This window comes from Puma concolor, chromosome D3 (genome assembly GCF_028749965.1).
Source record: "Puma concolor isolate L17-30 chromosome D3, mPumCon1.1.hap2, whole genome shotgun sequence".
Lineage (NCBI taxonomy): Eukaryota > Metazoa > Chordata > Mammalia > Carnivora > Felidae > Puma > Puma concolor.
Window position 1 is genome coordinate 64,012,775 of NC_141678.1, and position 23,490 is coordinate 64,036,264.

General features: G+C 37.6%; 1 protein-coding gene across 2 annotated transcripts in view; it reads right to left on the reverse strand.

Annotated features, from left to right (window-relative positions):
* The window catches only part of RIT2 (Ras like without CAAX 2), a 370,632-nt gene that overhangs the window by 318,015 nt on the left and 29,127 nt on the right, over positions 1 to 23,490 (reverse strand). The window contains exon 1 of one of the 2 annotated variants that reach the window (XM_086682863.1): positions 8,065 to 8,084. The exons of the other annotated variant lie outside the window; for it this stretch is intronic. The gene's annotated coding sequence lies outside the window, so the exon portion shown is untranslated. Of the gene's footprint in view, positions 1 to 8,064; positions 8,085 to 23,490 lie in introns of those variants that run through there. 2 annotated transcript variants of the gene reach the window in all.

The window sequence follows — 23,490 nt, forward strand, 5'->3', positions numbered from 1 at the left end:
GATGGTGCATTTGTTGTGCCTTCTGAATTACAATAACGCCATGTGTCTGAGAAAAGGGCAGCCCAATAAATTAGGATAGCTTTTCAATTGTTCATGTAAAAAAAAAAACTCAAAAAATAGAAAGAGGTAGGCATATTCGCCTTATGGATAAAAACTGTGCGAGCAGCCTAATTCCCTCTGTGTAGGGCCTCACGCAGGGCCACGTCCTCCGGTAGTGCCTGATGGATGCCTAATGATGAAAACAATGATGAAATGGCACTAAGAAATCAAGACAGAAATCATGCTCATGGGTCTTAAGAACTCTGTACCAGAGGCTTAATTAGAAGCAGATGAGCTTATAAGTTATAAGCAGATGTTAGGTCAGTCGCTCAATTCCAAGTGTATCTACCTCAAGTCAAAACATGATGTTCTTCAGGTTCCCCAGAAAAGAATAAAAAATGAACCTGATTAAATGATTAAATAAAATAGATTCAACCCTGTCCATAATAGGGAGGATGCATGCTATTTTTTTTTTTTTTTTTTTTTTTTTTTTTTTTTTTTTGGTATTTCCTTCAGTAACTCCTTAAAGGCACAGACTAAAATGGTTCTTCACTGTGTTTGAGGAAAATGATATAATTTAAAATATAGCACAAAGTGAAAATCCACTTCCCACATGGAATAGATGACATTGTCTAGTACCAGGGGTACTACTGTAGGACTGATTTTGAGGTTTTGTGCATGCTGTTGGCCTAGGGGGGAATAATTTGGATACAAAGGAACATAAAAGTTCAAACTATGAGAAACTATGGTCTACTAAACAAGGATATAGGTGCAGGAAAGGAAAATAAATGAGCCAGGGGCAGGCAGACACTCTAGGTGTTGGCAAACAGGTCTTTAAACGTTATGGGTTAGCAATATCAGCCTAAACATCAGGACTCAATTCGGTGAACTCTGTACTTAGCCCTCAACTGTTCTCTGAATTTTATTGGCTTCCTTGCCATGTGTGGGTGACCTAGAGCACAGAGATGAATGTTTACACAGAGAAAGAGTCCAGTCCTCTTTGTAAAAGTAAGATTAAATGAGGACATCTCAGTAACATGTCTACATCTGCTCACAGTGGACACTCAGTAACTGCCCATTAGTATCTTACCCAAAGAAGCCAGAGGTGACCAGGAGTGCCCAGCACTGTATATGTTTAATGGTACAAGTAGCATTTGCACTTTAAAACTTACTGCTAAAGACAAAGTCCAGGGTGCTAAAGGATGACTCAAGCTCTCTGTAAAGCTAGGCCATCACTGCAAAACCCATCAATACCACAGCACACTGAATCTGAAAACCAACAAAAGTAATATTCTTCCCAAGACTGCACAGACACTGTCATCAAAGTTAATAAACATTTATTGCAAAAGATTATTGGGAAGCTTCCCAGAGCTGTTTTCTCCCAGGGAAATAAGTACTTACAGAAGCGGTGGTTTAAAGGTAACTCGATCACCCATCATATTTTAGGTTGAGAAATGACCAATAGGGGACAGTGTAAGCGGCAGCACTTATGAAACAAGAAGTCAGCACTTGACAGCCGTTTTATTACACTTTGAACATATTGAAGAAATAAATCAGGAAGGTAGTAAAGAATTTGGATTTCTGAAACCCTACGCTTGGGAACCCAAACCCCACGGAGTCTCAGAAGATGGATTGTGGGCACTGAAAACGAGTGAATTTTTCTGGGCGTCAGTAAGAACTTCTGCCATCATGGGTCCCCTAGGCCTTGCCAGGAAGAATGACCGGGACAACAGCTTTTCACTGACCAAAACTGCTACAGTCTTTGAGTTACCTTCAGCAAACAAAGCAAACTCCCTCTTTCATTATTCTTGCCTTGTGATACTAATGTCAAAATAAACTTTTATTTAAATATATTCATAGGGTTTTGTTTTTCCATGATCTGAGTTCAGGAAGAAAGAAGGAAAGCAAGAAAAAAAAAAGCAAGGAAGCAGGCAAGCAAGAAAGTTCTTTGTTCTTGTTCTTACGATGTAGGTTAGATAAGCAAGTTTAACCATCCCGGAGTGTTATATAAATGTGGGGTGCCAGTGGGGACTATTTCTGGATATATAGTACATTGTGTTATTCATTTATTAAGGCAGGGAGAATTGCTACCAGAATGAAATGCTTATTCATATTTGTTGTATCCTGATTTTTTTTGGTCTCTTCTTGTCCCCTAATATATTGTTCTAATCAGCAGACCTATTTTCTGCCCTCTTTGATACCACGATCTTACTTATTGTTTGAGTTAAATCACAGAAGGCTCTAGCCCTTGGCTTTCCCAATGTGAAGCACTATATATAAAATGAGTTACTGCAAATAAGACAAGGCCAGTGCCATAAACCTGTCAACCTCATCTCCAGGATTTTCTTTCCAAATAGCACCACACACTTTCTTGATATTACCTCGCATTGAAAAAGGGCAAGCCTCTATTAAAGTTAGGCATTTATGAATCTCATGTTTCAACACATTCTCAATAATGTAAAGGATATGGGGGTATTAAGCATGGATCATCTTGAATGGGTTTTGGTGATGATTCATCACGTGTGTGTGTATTAAACCCTTCCCTTACAAGGGTTTCAATATTTAGTCAGCGTGCAAAACAAAAGGCATTTTAGTTTGGGTTTAAGATTTGGTGATAGCATTCTTCAATTTGCCACACTCCACCCCAGAGCATCAAACAATCATGGAACAGCAGATGTTGATATTTTCTCTAGTGATGGAGCTAACCTCCAAAGGATCAACACTTCCTTTTTTGTATATCATTTAAAGCAGAGCCAGATGCAGCAAATGGCTTTGGCCGAGAAATTAGAATTAGATCAGAAGCCAAATATCCTTAGGAGGATTTTTGTGCGTCCTGCTGGGCACACGATACAATATTGGACTTTCTGGATCTATATGAGAAGAGGCTGCACCCAATGGACAAACAAAGCTAATTGGAACTGTATCGGGAAGATTTTCTTTTTAGCATGGCATCCGGTCAGTTTATTATATCTAAGTTAAAGTGGTAATTGAAGTGAACAAAAAAATGAAGTGAGCAGTGGCTTAGAAGTCAAATACTTCACTGCCATGTTAGATGGTTTAGAATCATAGTCTGACTGTAACTTTGTGGTCACATTGAGCCATATATATATTTGATAAAAGTACTTACTGACCCCAAAATTACCTTTGGATCTACAGAAGGAGGAATCAAATATGTGGCAAACATGAATGAAAGCCTCAGCTGTGAATTATGACTCAGAAATTAAGATTCTACATTACCTTGCTCTTCCAACAGTAGTTCAGTTTTGGATTCTTCAGGGAGCTTGTTAGGAATGCAGACACTAAAACTACACCCCAGACCTACTGGTTTAGATCACATTTTAACAAGATCCCTGGGTGATTTGTATGGACACTGAAGTGTGAATACACTGCTCTATTATACTAACGTAGGTGATGTGTCCGTGTTTGTGAACATGAGTGTACAGGACACATACATAAGAAGCACACTGTCGTTGAAAATCACAGTTCATAAAAGAGGCTGTTTCACTTTTCAACACACTACAGCCTTGAGCCTATAACTAATACTGTTCCCTGTCTTCTGCTTCTCAGAAATCATTTGCCCCCAATCTTTACCTTGGTTTCCCATCCCTACTGGCCTTACACCATGGGAAAGCTTTCACAGGGGCTGTAGGCTTGAGGAATGTGGGAATAAAGATTCTTCCCCATTTTTGCAGTGAAAGATGCTCTGAAATTTTCTTAACATAGTAAGAGTAATCACTAGTATTTATTGAGCACATACAGTGTACAAAACTGCCTTGCAAGGGTTTTCATACACATCATCTCATTTATCTTCCTAATAACACTACGATGTGGATATGATTATTCCCCTGTGTTATAGATGCTGAGAGTAAGTTTGAAAAACTTTAGTAAATTACCTAAGGTCAAAGTAGACCTGCAAGAGTCTATTCATATTCATATTCATAATAGTCATTCAACATAAGCACTATGTTAGTCTCATTTTGGGTCATACCACCAAATTACAAGGATTTGGTACTAGTTCAAGCTTGAGCAATATCAGGATTTAATAGGAACTGTCCCCAGACTACATATACATCAGAAATTTGACTAAGAAAACATCACTGTGTTCAAAATATGAAGACAAACAGAACTCAGTGAGTCCTCCATCCTCTCATCTTGCCTAAATCAATTCAATGTTTATACTTGCATGGAGATTTTTTTTTAACTGATACACATCTATTCCAACCTCTTTTGAACTTCTGTAAAACCTTACTAGACTCACATCACTTTGACTACTTCCTAACTTGAATTGCTCTATTGCCACCAGACGTGGAATTTCTCCAGCTATACTGGGAACCTCTTAATGGAGATGGGGACCTCCCACACCTCTGTCTTTTATCCCAGAGAGTAGATGGCACTGTGTCTTGCCTTTAGCTTTTTTTCCCCTCCTGCCTTTAGCTTTTAATGTGTTTATAGATTAATTGACTAGCAGGCTCTGGACAACCTCTGATTTTTAAAAATGCCCTAGAGTCGGTCCTAGAATTTAGAAATTTACACCAAGTGGGAAGTAAGCAACAGGTCATCTGCCTCCAAGGCAAGTTCAGGGACATTTGCATCAGGGACAGTTAGGCTTCAGGCATAGTCTTTATTCCCTTTGTTAACTGAACTTTATCTGTGAAAACACAGAGTTTTAAACAAATAAGTCATTTGAGAGGATGTAGTGAGAAGTACGTTTGAGAAAACAATAGAATTTTAGAGCAGGGAAAAACTTTACAGAGTAGAGCATTCCAATTCCCTGAATCTGAAATCATAGAGAGTAAAGAGCAACTCAGACCGGAATGAAGTCTGGTACCCTGATAGCCTGTCCAATATTCTCCTCTTTATTTGATGCTGTATCCATAGTCAAATACATTTACTGCTTTGACTAATAAACTCCCCAGTCAGGTAGAATGCTGAACGCCATTAATCTCTTGCAATGAGGCACTCGATTCCAAACCTCACAATGCAGTTAAAATGAGGCCAGAATAATTGAACAGATAATATTGTGCTTTTACTTCAGTGCCCAAGTGGTTGAAAGGGGATCAGGAGATGCTCTGAGAGAAATCGCAATCCCTCACTATTATTCTAGACGGTATTTGGTACAGCTTCCACCGGCAGAGCTAAATCCAATATCTTGGTTGATGCCAATGACACTAAGTCCATGGAGCAAAAGATAAATAAACAGATGAGCTTTAAAAATATGGTCATAATCCTGAAGGTGAGACAGGAAATAATCAAAACCCTAGAGGAGAAAGCAGGAAAAGACCTCTCTGACCTCAGCCTTAGCAATTTCTTACTTGACACATCCCCCAAGGCAAGGGAATTAAAAGCAAAAATGAACTACTAGGACCTTATGAAGATAAAAAGCTTCTGCACAGCAAAGGAAACAACCAACAAAACTAAAAGGCAACCAATGGAATGGGAAAAGATATTTGCAAATGACATATCGGACAAAGGGCTAGTATCCAAAATCTGTAAAGAGCTCACCAAACTCCACACCCGAAAAACAAATAACCCAGTGAAGAAATGGGCAGAAAACATGAATAGACACTTCTCTAAAGAAGACATCCGGATGGCCAACAGGCACATGAAAAGATGCTCAATGTCGCTCCTCATCAGGGAAATGCAAATCAAAACCACACTCAGATATCACCTCATGCCAGTCAGAGTGGCCAAAATGAACAAATCAGGAGACTATAGATGCTGGAGAGGATGTGGAGAAATGGGAACCCTCTTGCACTGTTGGTGGGAATGCAAATTGGTGCAGCCACTCTGGAAAACAGTGTGGAGGTTCCTCAGAAAATTAAAAATAGACCTACCCTATGACCCAGCAATAGCACTGTTAGGAATTTACCCAAGGGATACAGGAGTACTGATGCATAGGGGCACTTGTACCCCAATGTTCATAGCAGCACTCTCAACAATAGCCAAATTATGGAAAGTGCCTAAATGTCCATCAACTGATGAATGGATAAAGAAATTGTGGTTTATATACACAATGGAGTGCTACGTGGCAATAAGAATGAAATATGGCCCTTTGTAGCAACATGGATGGAACTGTAGAGTGTTATGCTAAATGAAATAAGCCATACAGAGAAAGACAGATACCATATGTTTTCACTCTTAGGTGGATCCTGAGAAACTTAACAGAAACCCATGGGGGAGGGGAAGGAAAAACAAAAAAGGAGGTTACCTTGGGAGAGAGCCAAAGCATAAGAGACTCTTAAAAACTGAGAACAAACTGAGGGTTGATGGGGGGTGGGAGGGAGGGGAAGGTGGGTGATGGGTATTGAGGAGGGCACCTTTTGGGATGAGCACTGGGTGTTGTATGGAAACCAATTGAACAATAAATTTCATATACTGAAAAAAATATATAGTCATTTTATTCGAGTAAAGTGCATCCAAGGTAATTCAGCAAAAATAAGCAAATGAACTAAAAAATGATCACAGAATTTCTTGTATATGGTAAGAAAAGAATCTCATGTTAGACTGGCAATCAAAATAAGTCTTAATTAAGCTCCATCCTTCTATAAAACCAAGTGGCCCACCCCACTTCAATGTGAGGAAAGTATCTTTATTCCTCACACAGGCCAAGGATGAGTACGGTAGAGAGCAGATGTCTAGAACTTTTTAAATCATTATTACAGCAACTAAATAGTTGACCATGGCATACTCTATGGAAAATTCTTACTACGCACTCATTTAAATTATTATAGCAATCCCTGTGACCAGATATTATAATCCTCACTTTATAGATGAAGAAACTGAGAATGCAAGATCCTGTAACCAGCACATCACATAATTGATAAATGATTGAGACAGACTTTGGCCTCAAAGTTGCCAGATTCCAAAACTAGTACTCACTATCATTTTATGATAGATAATTTCCTGACTCCCTAAGACATTTTAGGTTTATTATTTTTCCATAATGATAAGTTTGCAACTCTATTAATTAGACTCATGTGAAAGAATATTCCACAAAATATATTGCTGTTTCTAAATCTTTTTTGAGCTCTCAAATGTTTTGGTGTAATATATAAATTGATTCACAGAAAATCCATGACTTTCTTGTTCATGAGAGAAAAATAATAAGTGTGGGGGACCAGACTTTTCTTCATGGTTCTGTAACATGGACCCTGGAAAGGTAACATGTCTTTAGTGTTTAATATGAATTGCTATTGAGAAATTAGGGATATAGTTGGATAAAAATTATTATAGGGTTATGGTTATATTTTTTATTATTATAGACTGATAACAATAAAACATTAATTTTGGTGTATAATATATTGTGGAAACATATTCGATATCCCTTCAGGATAGTTGAGAGTAAATGTATATACCATATTTCAACACATGGAAGAGGAAATTCCTCAAGATGTTCCAATTACAAATAAGAATGTTACATTCCCTTTCCCTCTATATGTTCTGTGTATCTCTACATATACTGTAATATAGTCTACACTTCTCAGTGGCTGAAGAGATTTTGTTGAGCCTTATTTTTTGTAGTTTATAATATGGGAATTATGAATCCTACTATTCTATTGGAAAGAAAATTGGATTATAATATTAAATATGCACTTTCAAATTGTATAATACTCCCAGAAATTTGATTAGCCACTCTTTGTCCCCACCATGAGAACCAGTAAATCTGGGAGCTCAACAACACTAAGATCATTAGTTTAAATAGACTCTCCAACAGCCTAGACTTTCTAGCACACTACTAAAAAAAAGGTTAATACACTTTTGATAAATATTCATCTTACTTGACAGAGTGGAATGACTACATGCTTAAATATGTGTTAGTGATGCAGTATCAACTCAGTGCATGAAAAGGAAAAAGCAATTCTGACATGCAAATAGGGTTCCAGAGTGGCATATAAAGCACTGATTAGACGAAGTCTCCCTAAGTCGAGTATAGTGTAGACAATAGAGAATGTGTGGCAGCCAAGATAAATGAATTTTATTAAGAAACTTATGGTTATTTTTAAAGGGGAAAGGCTGGGGACTTACTGAAGGTAAGGACATACTGAAGAGATGGTTCCGGCAGCAGTTACATGTTTACTTTGAGGGTGAAAACAAGAACAAGAAGCTTGAGTCACAAAACAGCAAGTTTAAGTAAAACCATAAAAATTAAAGTATGGCTGGAATCATGCCTTTCTTTTAAATTGTTTTTCAGGGGAGCCTGGGTGGCTCAGTCGGTTAAGCGTCCGACTTCGGCTCAGGTCGTGATCTCGCGGTCCGTGGGTTCGAGCCCCGCGTCAGGCTCTGTGCTGACAGCTCAGAACCTGGAGCCTGCTTCTGATTCTGTGTCTCCCTCTCTCTGACCCTCCCCCTATTCATGCTCTGTCTCTCTATGTCTCAAAAATAAACGTTAAAAAAATTTTTTTTAAATGTTTTTCAGTAAATAAGATTTGAGCAAAAAAAAGATAATATATTTTATAAATTATAGTATGAAATCGTTAGATTGCATAATCAATCTATTGGAAGAGAGAGTAGTTTAAAATAAGAGTCACCATATGTGTGTCTGGAACTTTTATTCCCAACCAGCCATTGAAAGCATAGGGTCTACACCTTCAGCTTGAAGAGTGTTGACCAATATGGACTGACTAACTTGGCTCCATGGGTGATTCTTGGGGTTGAAACATCTTGTTTATATGCAGGGAATTAAAACACAATACCCAACCAAGACCTTTCTATTCCTGTAAGAAATGAGAACACTGCTAACTCTAAGTCACTCACACATTTGATAGAAGTCATTTATTTTACTTCTGTTTTGAAACTGATTTTTAACTTTAGGGAGAAGTTTTATGGCCCCCTCTCACAGTAATATGTTCCAATTAAGAATCCAATCCAAAGACTTTGAAGTTCAATTTTGATTCAAAGTTATTTTCCTTTGTTTAGGGTATAGATTTTCTGTCAATATGAAAATGAAAGTAATACAATTCTCAAATAACAGCTGAGAAAATTAACAAATAGTGAGAACTAAAACACTTTTCTCAAAATCAAGGATTATATACTTCTTTCATTTTGTTACTAAACCGACAAAATACTAAATACTAAACAGCATGGTATGCTACAAATGAAAAGTGGGCCATGAAAATGATGATGGAAATGTCTATTAGGAACCCACAAGAGCTGCGAGTTGAAATACGTGGAAATCACAGGAAGGAATGAGTGAAAAGCATCTTAAAACTTCAACTGGTTTTTTGGTTTGTTTTTGTTTTTGTTTTTGTTTTTGTTTTTGTTTTTGTTTTTTAATGAGAACACTTATGTCCAGAATGTCTAAGAGATTTGGTGAGGGACATAAGCTAAGCAGTGGCAGTACCAGACGCAACCACAAGATTTCATGACTTCCCTAACATTCAATCAATAAAGGCTGTTAACTTAATGGATGGATGCCCTCATAAGGTGATCACAAATTTCAGAACAGAAACGAGTGGAATTCAATCTTAAATTTGTTGAAAGAAAATAGATTAAGTCAGGGGTAACTGGCATCTTCCCAGCTCCAGAAATCCCAATTTACTGTAAAGTCACGCCAGAATATATAATAAACTAATAAAAACATTTGTTAAGCATTCGTTTCAAGTTAGAGCAATGCATGGCCTTTTCCGAAGAGAGTTAAGTGCATTTATTATTGGTGAATAGCTTATTCCCCAGACTGCAGTATCTCTAAGTAATATATATTTTGGAGATGAGAAATCTCCTTTTACATCCTATTACTAAGCTATGCACACTTCCTCAGGATAACATGGGAATTAAATAAAGAGATGCAATTTCACACAGAACACGGTACTTGGGATCAGTAGATGCCAGGCAGGTCTCCATAAAACCAGAGCAATATGATTTCTCAAGCAATTTTTCTTCTGTGCTCATATGATGTATTTTAAACAGAAATGCCTTTTACAATGAAGTTCTGAAATAACAATGGTCCTGATAAGGATCCTTTTCTAGAAATCAGAGCATCAAATTCTAATGTTTAATGAGTTAATTGACCACATGTCAGTGTAACTACAATGCAACCAAAGTTTTTATATTCTATAATCTTCACAATAAAAATCCAAATGGATTTATTTTATTGGGAGGTATTAGGTTTTACTGAGTTTGTCATCACGAGCTCTGTCCTCCCCCCATGTTTACCTTTCCTAAGCATGTAAAATAAATCACAGGATGGCAACTCATTTTATTTTAAATGGACACTTTTCTGGTTTTGCTTGTACTTCTCTGTTTTCCTTATGTCAAGGCGAATCAGTACAACTTTCTGGGATGCTGGGCAAATATCTTTAATCAGTGGTACATACACAGTCACTGTAACAGTAATCAAAGTGGTTTCTCTTTATTCATTAAAAAATAAATAATACTTCTAATCCCACCCACCCATCCCAACCTTTGGCTTAAAAAATGGAAAATATTGGATACATATACAGGCTATTAGGAATTGTGTGGTAAGAATCAAAAAGAGGGGAAGAACATAGAACTAGGTAACTTGAACTTCCTACAGTCATAGAGCATTTGAGTAAAAAAATGAAGAAGAAATAGAATTCAGAGAGGCAGAAATGGCAGGTGGAAAATCTTTCATATATGTAGATAAAGGCTTAGTCCAAAGTGTGGAGTTAAGGTAAAAAACAAACAAACAAACATGCTTTAGTGAGTAGCATTTATGTTTCTACTATAAAATTATATTCAGATCAATAGAGTGCTTATATTATAAGACAATACATTTTAACTTATAGCAACATTTCTCAAGTTTAACCTGGTGGATCTCCAACAAAAATATCTTAATGGTAAGACAGATGTGGATTCTGGGTGAACATGATTCTAAGTGAACACTTAAAGAACGCATCATTATTGTATTAAAAACATAAGCACAGGCACTGAAACTAAGTGGCAAATCTGGATTACAATGTGGCTATCCAGAATGATCCAGAATGTGCTTATATTGATTTATAAATTGTTATTCAAATGAATTCACACAATTAAAAAAAAACATAGAGAAATTCCATACCCTGATAGCAAAGATCTGTAAACCTCAATCTAAGAGGCACTGTTTTATAGTCAATGTAGACCCATTAGAGTTTAAAAGTACCATCAACTTGGCACTTTAGAATAAATATTTCAGAGAATTTCATTTTAAGAGACACTGAGGAACTTTTGAAATAACTTGTTCATTTAAGTATTCTATCAACTAACTAGCTAAGCCCCTAGATTCTACCCAGATGCTAGGTGCTGGAGAAACAAAGATGAATGCATGGTTCTGCCACAAAGTCCATGGTCTAACTGAGGAAACAGTCCTATTGACATAGAAGAATAAAATACGGATGTGCAATGGCAGAGAGGTTGACAGAGAACTTTGAGGCCAGGAAAGATGAAATGAGTAAGCTACATGTTTAATAGTGAATTGAAATTGTGTTTAAGTTTGAGCATGTGTGTATGTATAGAGGGAGGGGTGGGGCATATAAACAACAAAGAACGGCACGAATAAACATTCCTTTAACACTGCCAAAGTGAAAACTCTGAGGCAGTAGATGATAGAGAATGAAACTGGAAAGGTAGACAGCAGCTTGTAGTAAATTGATGTCAAGGTGCTTTGTCTTTAACCATCAAGACCTAGTGGAGCATGGAACACAAGGGATGATCCAGTTGACTGGGTGTTTTAATCAGATAACTCTGGGAAAAGAATAAAGAGTGTAGACAGAGAACTCTTGTAACATTACTCAAAGTGATGATGGGTCCTTGGGCTAGAATACTGGTGATAGGGATGGATAATAGAAAAATAAAAATTATACTTAAAAGGTAAAATCAATAGGATACTTGACCTTAAGTGAGGAGTGACAGAAAAGACAAAATCAAGGATAAACTGGTTTTCCAGCTTAGAGATACCCATCAACTGAGAATAAAAATATAAGAAGGAAAAAAAAAACTTAGAAGAGAAAATGATGAATTTTAGTTTTTGACATGTTGAGAGTATAAGACTTATGGGATATCCAATTAAAGCCTCTATTGACAGATGTATATATAAACCTAAAATAGTATGACCTGGAAATACAGTTTTAAGATTCAACAACTTACTAGTTGAACAATTTAGTGAGAGATACAACTTATTGAACAATTATAGGAGGGGTTGGGCTCTTTCCAAAGTTCTTAAAATGAATTATTTCATTTAAGACTCACAACAAATCTATGGAATAGGTACTAGTAAAATCCCCATTTTACAGATGAGTAAATTGAGGATTGGTGTCAAGAGGTAAATTGGCCCAAGGTCACATGGCTGTGGAGGGTTGGTGCTTAGACTGAAGCTCAGGAAATCTGACTCCATGGAATCCACCTGTAGACACTCCATTATATAACTTTTCTAGGAAAATGTGTAGTAGGAAGAATTGTGGGCAATGGCAGAACCCTGGGGAGCACCAGCATTTGTGTTTGATATTTATTATTTTGTTAGAAGTTTAGCCTATGAGTGAGACAGAGATCAGAGGGATTCATGGAGAACCAGACTGCATAGTGTCATGGTGGTCAAGAGGCTGGAGAAGAAAGCAGGGGTCAATCGTAGAACTGTGTTTGAGAAGCCACTAAAAAGTCATCATTTTGGGGGCACCTGGATGGCTCAGTTGGTTGGTTGTCTGACTTCGGCTCAGGTCATGATCTCCGCATCTATGAGTTCAAGCCCTGTGTTGGGACTGTGCTGACAGCTCAGAGCCTGGAGCCTGCTTTGGATTCTGTAACTCCCTCTCTCTCTGCCCCTTCCCCTCTCAAAAATAAACAAATAAACTTAATTTTTAAAAAAATTCATCATTGGTTTGGCAACTATAAGATGACCTCTGTGAAAATAGCTTTCATAGAATTTTGAAATATAAGGAATATCACAGGTAAGCAAATGATTGATGTGACTATAGCTAGTGCTTTGAAAGTTCAGAAAAGTGAGAGAATCAAGGAGGAAGACTACAAGCTTTGATTTGTGTTGATGCCAGTCTATATGATTATGTAACTTTTTTCCTAAATTCAGCTTGTTCTAGATAATCCTTACTGTTATTTCTGTTAACTTGGAAATTCAACCAGTTATCACCTCCTCCTTAATCCCAGCTGGACTCAACTTGTGTCCATCATCTAAACAACCTTCTTGCTTTTGTCCTTGCCCACCTAAGTCTATTGTTCATAGAGCACTTAGTATGATACTTGGAAATATAAATCACATAACATCTTTGCTCAGAACCCGCCAATGTCTTCTTTTTTCACTTAATATAAAGTCTAAAATCCTCACCAATATCTTCATGGCCTTCCTGATCTGTCCACTGTTATCTCTGTGACCTTATACTTTAATGGGCCTCTTTCTAGAGTATTCTTTCCCCAGATATTCATACGTATTTTCACCCTCATTTCTTTCTGGCCTCATTTCCTTCCTTGAGGTGACATTGCCGCAGAGAGGACATATTTAAACACAATAGGTTATAACCTTCCCATGACTCTCTACCTCTCTTATTTTTGTCATAGCACTTCCCATTACCTTCATTACATATAAATAAGTATACTTATGCTTAGAAAGATATATATATATATATATATATATATATATATATATATATATATACACACACACACACACACATATCTTCTAAAATGGCAATTCCAGGGGTGCTCGGGTGGCTTAGTCAGTTAAGTGTCTGACTTTGGCTCAGGTCATGATCTCACGGTATGAGTTTGAGCCCTGCATCTGGCTCCATATGGTCTGTGAGAAGCCTGCTTGGGATTCTCGCTCTCTGTCTCTGCCCCTCCCCTCTTTCTCTTTCTCTCTCAAAATAAGTGAATAAACTTAAAAAAATAAAATAAAATGTCTATTCCATAGGCCCCTGCAGCTAGACAAAGTCTTGCACAGAATAACATTAAAATATATGTGTGAAATGAATAGACAGAGAAAGGAAAGAATGCTTATAACAATGTTGTACATTGTTGGCAAATAAGGACAGTACTTATTCCCTTTAGAAGTTTTCTTTGTAAATAATTTCCCATGGCTATATTTGAAAAGGCATAACACTGTACTGTCAAATAGACAATATGAGGTAGCAGAAATTGATAATCAATAGATTACGATCACTTCACCAGGATATAAAAGCTTAAGAATGCAAAGGAAAGCTATAAGCACAATTTCTCTTTCTTCACATATAAATATTTCAAGAGGCAAATGCTGCCACGGCTCTCTAAATTCTTCATTTGTAACAGTGCAGGATATAATTAAAAGAGTGATTATTTGGGTTCAACTCAATAAAACTACAGTGAGTCCCTGCGTGCCAAGGTCTGTGCTGGATACAACAATAACGTGCCCTTTTAGAACGAAAAATTATGGGCTGACCAAAAATCACATTTGTTCTCCGGTCACATGGGGTGCATTTTTTAACCAAAGTGAATGCAGCAGGGAATAAGAGAAGTAGCTTTTATTGATCTTGTTATTTATATGAAAACATGGTTTGCCTGTTTACCACAGTGTTCATTAACTGCATCAGCTATTATGTAGTGAATTTCTCCAACACAATGAATATATTCAGTTGAAAATTACCAGGGCAACCCTTTTATGGAAGGATGATGCCTAGGAGAAATACAGCAGTAACCCAGTCAGTGAAATGTCTGCCCATAGATTTGGGTATTGCTAAAACAGTCCACATGCTCCCAGCACTTCCAAGCCTGCTCTATATTTATCAGCTTATATTCCATATACAACCAATTTTATCACCCCTTATCCCTGTAAAGGAGCTGGTAATTAACCTTTTCTTGTTACACTAGTATAAAATGTGCCTCTGAAACAATTTAGCATAGAAACATACAAGAGTAGTAGCTTTTCTGTGGTTTTTATTACTTCAAAGAGAAATGTTTATTTTTCTCAATCATTTTCTGGATTCCTCCATCTGAACGATGAAGATCATGTAGATTTATTCCATTACATCTGTGAAGAACGAGAATTTCAGTTCTACAAGCTTGCTGAAGCGGCTCAGTTCCTCTGAAATTTGGAAGTAAATTATCTTTAAAATTCCTGAAGATCCTCTCCTTCAAAACTGCCTTGGAGTAAGCCTTTTCTTTGATAATTCTGAATTATTAGAGTCTTACATTTTATTTTAACTCTAACGTAGAGTATTATCCATGGAGAGGCCAAAATAAATGTAACTGGATCACAGGTTCTCGGGGGGGGGGGGGGGGGGGGCGGATCTGTGAATTTGAATAGGACAAAAAGAGAGCATCTTTATTTTAACTAATCTCTACTTTACTGTTGGCAATTTCTTCCATTATGCATACAGTCAACCAACTGGAGTACTATTAACGGTACCTGTGACTCTGTCACCAATAGAAATGACAGTTACTTTCAAATCATCTGCAAGTTGTGCAGCTTTCTGAAGATGTAGCTGATGATTATCACAATTTAACATTACAGTAGTTCTTTTCCCTTCTGATTGATCTTATTTAATGTGCTATTAGGCAAGCATTTACATTACTGTATCACATTTATTAATACTGTGATAAGTGAGTTTCAACATAATTGGTTTCCTTCGTAACTTCATGTCCATTATTTCCAGTGTTTGAAAGCATTGTTCTGAAGAGGAGTGCTGTAGGCTTTACCAGACTCTCAAAGGGTCTATAACTTAAAACCCAAAAGATTGGTGTAGCCTATTCCTTTCTTTATTCACAAACTTAGACTCCCTTGAATCAGACAATTGCCAAAAGAATTGTCAGTTTTTGGAATATTCCTTCATATATCTAATGCTCAAATTGTTGGTATTAATATTCCTGTGTTGTTCACCAAGAAATTTCCAGAGTTGGAATCTATCTTCTAAATCTTTTTCCAGATCAATCTGCTCCTAAGATTGTTGGCAGAGTTAAAAATTCAGCCAGTCATTTAGTACCAAGGGTTCTTTTGAGCTTTTTAATGACAGTGCAGAATTGCGTAAAGGAAATAAGATATCATTCTTCAAGAAAAATGGAAAGAAACTCTTCAAATCCTCAGAAAATCACAATCGTAATATTACAGTGTAAAACAAAACAATCAATTAGCAAACTAGTCATCAATTCCAGCCAAGCAGCTAGGATGAATTGCTTATTCTAGTTTTTTTTTTTTTTTTTCAAAAAATTTTTTTCAACGTTTATTTATTTTTGAGACAGAGAGAGACACAGCATGAACGGGGGAGGGGCAGAAAGAGAGGGAGGCACAGAATCGGAAGCAGGCTCCAGGCTCTGAGCTGTCAGCCCAGAGCCCGACGCGGGGCTCGAACTCGCGGACCGCGAGATCCTGACCTGAGCTGAAGTCGGACGCTTAACCGACTGAGCCACCCAGGCGCCCCTATTCTAGTTTTTAGTCACAGGACATTGGGGATTATCCCCCTATGCTGTTTTCTTCCATAGATCTTCCCCTTTTAAAAAATCTCTGTTCTACATTATAGCTGTTTATTCGGAATCCTCATTTCTTCAGGCTTTTTGTAACTTCACAAGGTAGTAAGTAATCTCTTAATGGAAGTGATATTGATAGGAAAAAAATGGGAGAAATTCTTTTTGCATTTACTTTTTCTTTCATTTAACATTTGCTGAACACCTGCTAGGAATTTGGCGCTGTGGGGAGTAAGGAGAATAAAGCTTGGTGCCTCTCTTCCAAGCCTGTTAGGCAGCCCACTTCACTCTTCTCTCCGCACTATGCCACCCACACACCCCTTTGTTGTATTTTAACAGATACCAGAAGTATCTGAATTTTAAAAGTGACCTCCCAGTAAATTGCTATTTCTAACTAGAAGGGCAACTTAAGTACAGGACTTCCAAATGGGGCCATATTCCACCTATTTGAGGAGAAAGATGGGGTGCATAATTGGGAAAATTTAATGTCCCTGTCTCTCCAGCCAGATGACAGTCCTGCATCCTTTTGCATAGTCTCAGTCCTGGAGGACCCAGCAAGTTGTCGCTCCAGCTTGTATACGTATTTTTGAGCCAAAATGAGGTCACACTGTGCATACTGTTTCATAACTTGCCTTTTGCAGCTAATACTTTCCATGTTTCTACTTCAATAAATGTTGATTTTGTCTAAAATTCAGACTCTTCAAATTTCCCCAATAATTCATAAAATATCTTTCACAGACCATTTGTCTAATCTCGGATTCCATCAAGGACTGTGCATTGTCCCATTCGATTTTGTGCCTTAAATTTCTTTATAAAGACATAGTACCAAAATGTGTCTTAAATTATTTATCATTCTTAGTTTTGTGGTGGTTGTTTAAAGCCAAATAAAAATAAAAATAAATACAAATACATATAATGTTTTGGTATCATGCTTACATATTCTCTGAGTATATTTACTTTTCTCAAATAAATAGATCTACCTCTTATATTTCTCATATGTCCATGATTAGCAATGAAAAACCCATTCTTGCACACCAATCTATGTATGATACAAGTTAAAAAAAATATTAGTTTGACCTCTCATGAAGGGCTATGAACAGAGATGATGGTGACAACATTTAACTAGTATTTTCTTCTTTTGTGTGTCTTTGAAGGAATTCTTGACAAGAAACTGACTCCTTTATAAATGTTAATGTTTAATTAGTTCAGAAATTGTAAGAGGCTTAGATATAGCCAGTCCCAAGCATACTCAATATATACATATTTTATTTTGTTTTGTTACAGATTGGCTTTTTATAGAAAATTAAATTGAATTCTGTGTTAAAGCATACAAATTAAAACATGAAGGTCCTGTGGACTTTGCCTAAATATGTTACTTGTTTCTCAGCCTAAATATACATGCATATTATTTTCAGCATAATTTAATCATAATTGGAATTATAGTTGCAACCATCATTCAAAATTGCTGCCATTTTGCATTTTGGCACAAAGTTTCATTCTGCCCCCCGCCCTTCCACTTTGTCTAAGAACTCTGTCAGCCTCATCAAATGAGCAGAAATGCCCTAGCTTTTTTCAAGCTGTAGTACTAGACAAAAAGGAAAGGAGAGAAAAATGGGTTTTTTGAAGATGATTGAATTTTGTATGAATCCAAAGCTCATTTCCTTTCTGGCTTTAGTGAATAAAAGGATATTTGCAAAATCCTGCAATACCAAGTATCATCTTTTATCATTTTAACATGGGGAGCTAATTCAATAGAAGCAAGCAGAGATGAAGGACAGTAACACATAGGCCTGGCTTTAGAGTGTTGTTGGCATTCCTGGAAAGGTTTCTTTTTTTGTGATACTATCTAAGTTCTATTCAATTTCCTCTGCTTTATAATGGGGTACTTACAACTTTGCATTATTTGAATTCTGAGAATATATTATTTCTTTCTTCCAAAGAGTTTAAAATAGGAATGAAACCTGGATGAATAGGATATTGGTAGAAACAGGGCAATCCCCAAAATGTGTTGACTGATTGCTATAGTTCATTCAGTGCTTATGAAATGTCCCTCTACTAAAGCTGCACAGTTATAAACTTCTTTCCCTGAAATTTAATTTATACACACACACACACACACACACACACACACACACGTCAATAAGTATTTACTGAGAATCTGCTACATGGGATACAGCAGCAGTGAAGAGAATAGAAAAAAAATCCCTGCTCCAGATAGTGATAAGAAGTAGACAATAGGAAAACAAAAGGTATAATATGAATTATGCTGGATATGGTAAGTGCAAAGAAGATACTTAAACTATATGCAGGGGTTGGGGACAGGGCCGCTGCCAGGGACAGTCTCATAGAGAAGGTAACATTTTATTAAAGCCCTATTGGAGATAAAGGGACACTCCTTGCACATACCTAGAGGGATGTCTCTACTCCATGTCTGAGGAAAGAAGGGAAGTTTCCTGTAACCAAAATGACCTAGGCATGAGTTAAATCCTAAGGAAAGTTCAGTTTACACTGTAGACTTTCATTCTTGTCGTGCTGCAACTCTGATAACCTGCTGAGCTACTAGACATCACGGGGAGGCTCAGCTGGGGTTTTGTCAAATTTTTCTTTTCTGAGTGATAATAGGAATTATTATAACCATTTGAGTGCTTCATACTTACTAAGTACTTTAAGTTCTCTATATACAGTGCTTATTTTAATCCTCTCATCAATTTTCTGGGACAAACCATGGCAGCTTATTTACCAAGGGAGGGCACTGAAATCTGTACTCAGCTAGTGAAGAGCAGAGTCAGATAAAAACTCAGACCCAAAGCCAGGGGTCTGTATGCTTCTGTATTGTGAACTCCTGACTTCTCTGCCATTCAAATAGCCACATGTCCTGAAATGCATGTATAGACATATATACATAGATAATAAATAACACTGAATAATATTTATAATAAATAAATAACATATATATGGGGCCTTCAATTTTCAAATTAATCTTACATTTATTTCTCATTTGTCTCTTGTCACCACCTCATAACATTGATAAATTAGTGTCATCCTTATTTTCCAAATGAAGAGTAGGCTTAGGATTATGAAATATCTTCTCAAAGTTGCATGCCTAATAATTAATGGCATCTGGTTTGAATCCTGCTCTTTGACAATGAGTCCACAACTTTTTCCACTAGTTCTAAAGTTCATTTCTAAAATTACCGAGTGAGTAGGCATAGCTGAGAATCATCAGTACATTATATTTCCATACTTAACATCTTGTTATTATATATAAAGCAGTACTTAAAATGGTCTCCGTGAAAATGTTAACAATATGCAGACATATAAACACATACACAAAGACCCACATATATTCCATAACAGTGAAATATTGAATTCCTGTAACATATTTTTTGCATGAAAACCATGGAATACATGAAGTATAAAAGGCAAACTGACTTACTTCCAGACCCCCCCAAAAGGGAAATACCATATTAATGACAACCATAATGAATCTTATAGCAGCAAATATTTAATGAACACAAAATATGTGTAAGGACTTCAAAACATTAAGTCATTTATTTAGTCCTAATAGCAATTAAGTAGGTACACATACTAATCTTACCTTACAGAAGAGGAAACAAAGCCATAGAACCATTAACTAAGTTGCTACCTTCACATCATATGTGAATTTCAGGGCCTGGGTTTGAGGGGTGTCTGCCTCTAGAGCTGTATTATGACCCCCTGAGTGGTCCTGCCTCCTACAGTCAGCAGGAGTGATTTCCTCCCTCCCAAAGCAGCATCTATTAAGACAGACAGAGGCGTGTTTTGTCCTAAGGTAACAACGTCAAAGATTTAGCTGTTTCTTTTTAAGAGGCTCATTTCCAAAATCTTCAATCAAACACTGTTATGACTTATAATTTGTTCCTTTACAAACACTGTTAGAACAAGCTCAGGTATGGGATGATGGCGGTGAAAATGACCCATAAGACAACTTTCTATAGGTAGCTATTGAGAAGGCAAGATTCTGCTTGGGCACATGTAAATGTTTATCACAGAATTATACCTCCAAATCATCAATCTATCAGTAGCTAATAGCACCTAGTGCAAACTTACATTTGAGACAAAAATTCTTTGCTTGTCTCCCTGACTGGATGGCCAAAGCATCTTCTTAAACACTTCCCTCTGTGCCATTGTTGTTGTTGGATAGCTTCTATCCCAGGGAAATACTTGTTCATGTTGAGTTTAAGTCTGGCCTTTTGTAACTTGAGATCATATCTGTTTTATCTCTATTACATTTTTAGCGAGAATAGTATATTGTCAGGAGACTCAGGTTCTAGTCCAGTATTGAACACTAGCTACCTTTATGGCTGTGATGACTCATGTAACATCTTTGGATTTAAACTGTAACATGAGCAACATAATAAGTCTTTTTTGATCTGACAGCTATTGTGTCCCCTACGCTATCATCCTGTCTATGTCGATAGCCTACACAAAGTCTTTGCGCATTTACCTAGGTAGTCTTTATTAGACTGCACTGGAGATTAAAACAGTAGTGTCCAGAGCAGGTAGTATATAGTTGTTGTTTTTTTTTTTTTTTCTAGGACATTGACTTTTTTTAATGGTATTATGTTTCTGTTTTCTGTGTAAAAGGAGGCAAAATTTACCTAGATATTAACTTCTTACCAGCAAATCCAGCCTACTGTTGCCATCAAACCCTTGCATTTACTAAAACATTTTTATTTTCAGACAGACATTCTCTGCTTCCTCCAAAGACATTTCTTTCTAAAGGATTGCAAATGAAGGACGGTCTTCCCCTGTCCAGGCCCAATCTTATACTCAACCCCAGCAAACTGCATGTCATGAACAGTTAAGCTTTCTGCTTTTTAAAAACATTTTTTTCAATATTCATTTCTTCTTTTTGAGAGAGAGTCAGAGACAGAGCATGAGTGGGGAAGGGGCAGAGAGAGAGGGAGACAGAATCCGAAGTAGGTTCCAGGCTGAGATGTCAGCACAGAGCCCAATGCCAGGCTTGAACTCAAGGCCCACGACATCATGACCTCAGCTGAAGTCGGCCACTTAAGCGACTGAACCAGCCTGGCGCCCCAAGCTTTCTGCTTTTTAAGTTATTACTGTGAATACTTACTTTGTGATTTTAACATCAACTTCACTGATTGTAATCTCCTTGGCTGATATTTCAAATCTCTCCACAGTCTGTCCCCATCTCAAACAGCTCCACTCTCCACAAACCCAAACCCTCCGCGCACTGAGCCAGACCTCTGCCGAACCCCTCCGGCTGACAGGGGTGTTTGTGCCTCTGGAGCTTGGTGCAAGCCTGACTGGAAGGGCCTGCTCCTTTCCTTCAGCAAGTTTTTCTTCCACAGATAGCTAATTTCCCACCTTTACCAGAAAGCCCTTCCTGATGACTGCAACCTCTGTAAATCTATAACCTCTGAATTCCAGAAATGCTGGCATCTATTGTTATGGATATGTCTGAGCTCCCCAAATAGTCTGTAAATTCCTTTAAGCCCCCTTGATCCTTGGATTGTATACATGCTAAATATTCCTGGCTCCACAACCACCCAGCATTCCTTAACTTCCTCCAGGAGGAGGCAGGGATAGCAAATGGATACAGAGCTGAGGCAAAGCAAGGAGAAGGGTGAGGGGCAGCCCAAACTCCTGTTCCCCCAATCATTACCGGCCTCAGCAAAGGAGCTCTGGACTCAGGAGAGCAGGAGGCAACATCTCAGATTTTATTTCTTAATTATTCTTCTGATTTGTTGTTTCTCTGTGACTGCATCGTTTCCATCTGAGCAGCATCAGTCTGTGTTTGGAGCAAGAGGAACCAGGGTTCAGCAGACCAGGAGACATGGTCAATTTAAAGGATGTGCCCTGGTTGTACCGCAGGATCTAGTCTGTAATGAAATATAATTCCAGTGACAGAGGAGATCCAAGTCGGATACATTACATTCTGTTTGGATATTTAGTACTCTTTCTGTAGGGTGAACACTAAAGATAATTTGTTTCATTTAAAAAGAAGACAAGGGGCGCCTGGGTGGCGCAGTCGGTTAAGCGTCCGACTTCAGCCAGGTCACGATCTCGCGGTCCGTGAGTTCGAGCCCCGCGTCAGGCTCTGGGCTGATGGCTCGGAGCCTGGAGCCTGTTTCCGATTCTGTGTCTCCCTCTCTCTCTGCCCCTCCCCCGTTCATGCTCTGTCTCTCTCTGTCCCAAAAAAAAAAAAAAAAAAAAAACGGTGAAAAAAAGAAAAAGAAAAAAAAATTTAAAAAAAAATAAAAAGACAAGTATCTTATGGTTGTTTTTATTGTTCCAAGGGGTATCCAGATTACTTATAGAAGTAGAGAGCCTCACAAGTCTTCTAATTTAACCTTTTAGTCTTTCAAATGAAGAATCAAAACAAATCAAAACAAAAAACCACTACCACTAACAATAAAGGAAAGTCTCAGGGGTTTGTAAAACTCACTCAGGACCATCCACCAGTGAATGCTGGAGGTAAGAAGACTTGCGTGTGTGTGGATTTGCTTTGTTTTATTCATTTTTGACTAATAAAATTGGGGGGGGGGGGACAAAGATTGAACTGAAAAATAAGAAAGGATTTATAGAATTTATATTTATAAAAATAAGAAAGGGACATGCAATATAACTAATATATTTTTAACCCACCATGGAAATTTGGTGGCCAAGTGACCAGACATTAAGCAAATGTTCATCATTCTGATATTTTCATCTGAATTCAGATAAAACTCATTTCCCAGGGGAGAACTTCCATTTTTGTCTATAGGGCTGACAGGATCCCCAAGGGTCATCTTTAAGTGGAGCAGTGACAAGAACTAAAGCCATCAAGGGGGCGCCGTGTGTTAATTGAAAATGAGGATGACCTGATTTATGACAGGTGAGTCCCCAAAATGGTTTTCCTTCCCCATATCTGCAGTCAGTGTTAGTTTTCCTGTTTATCCTCAGCTCTGGCAGCAGCATGTGCAACGAAGCTAGGACACACTGCCTGCAAAAGGAAGTTTGGAGTCTACATTCTGGTTGCATCAGGCTTGCTATAGGCCAGTGGTGAGTTCATCATTATTGGACTTCTCA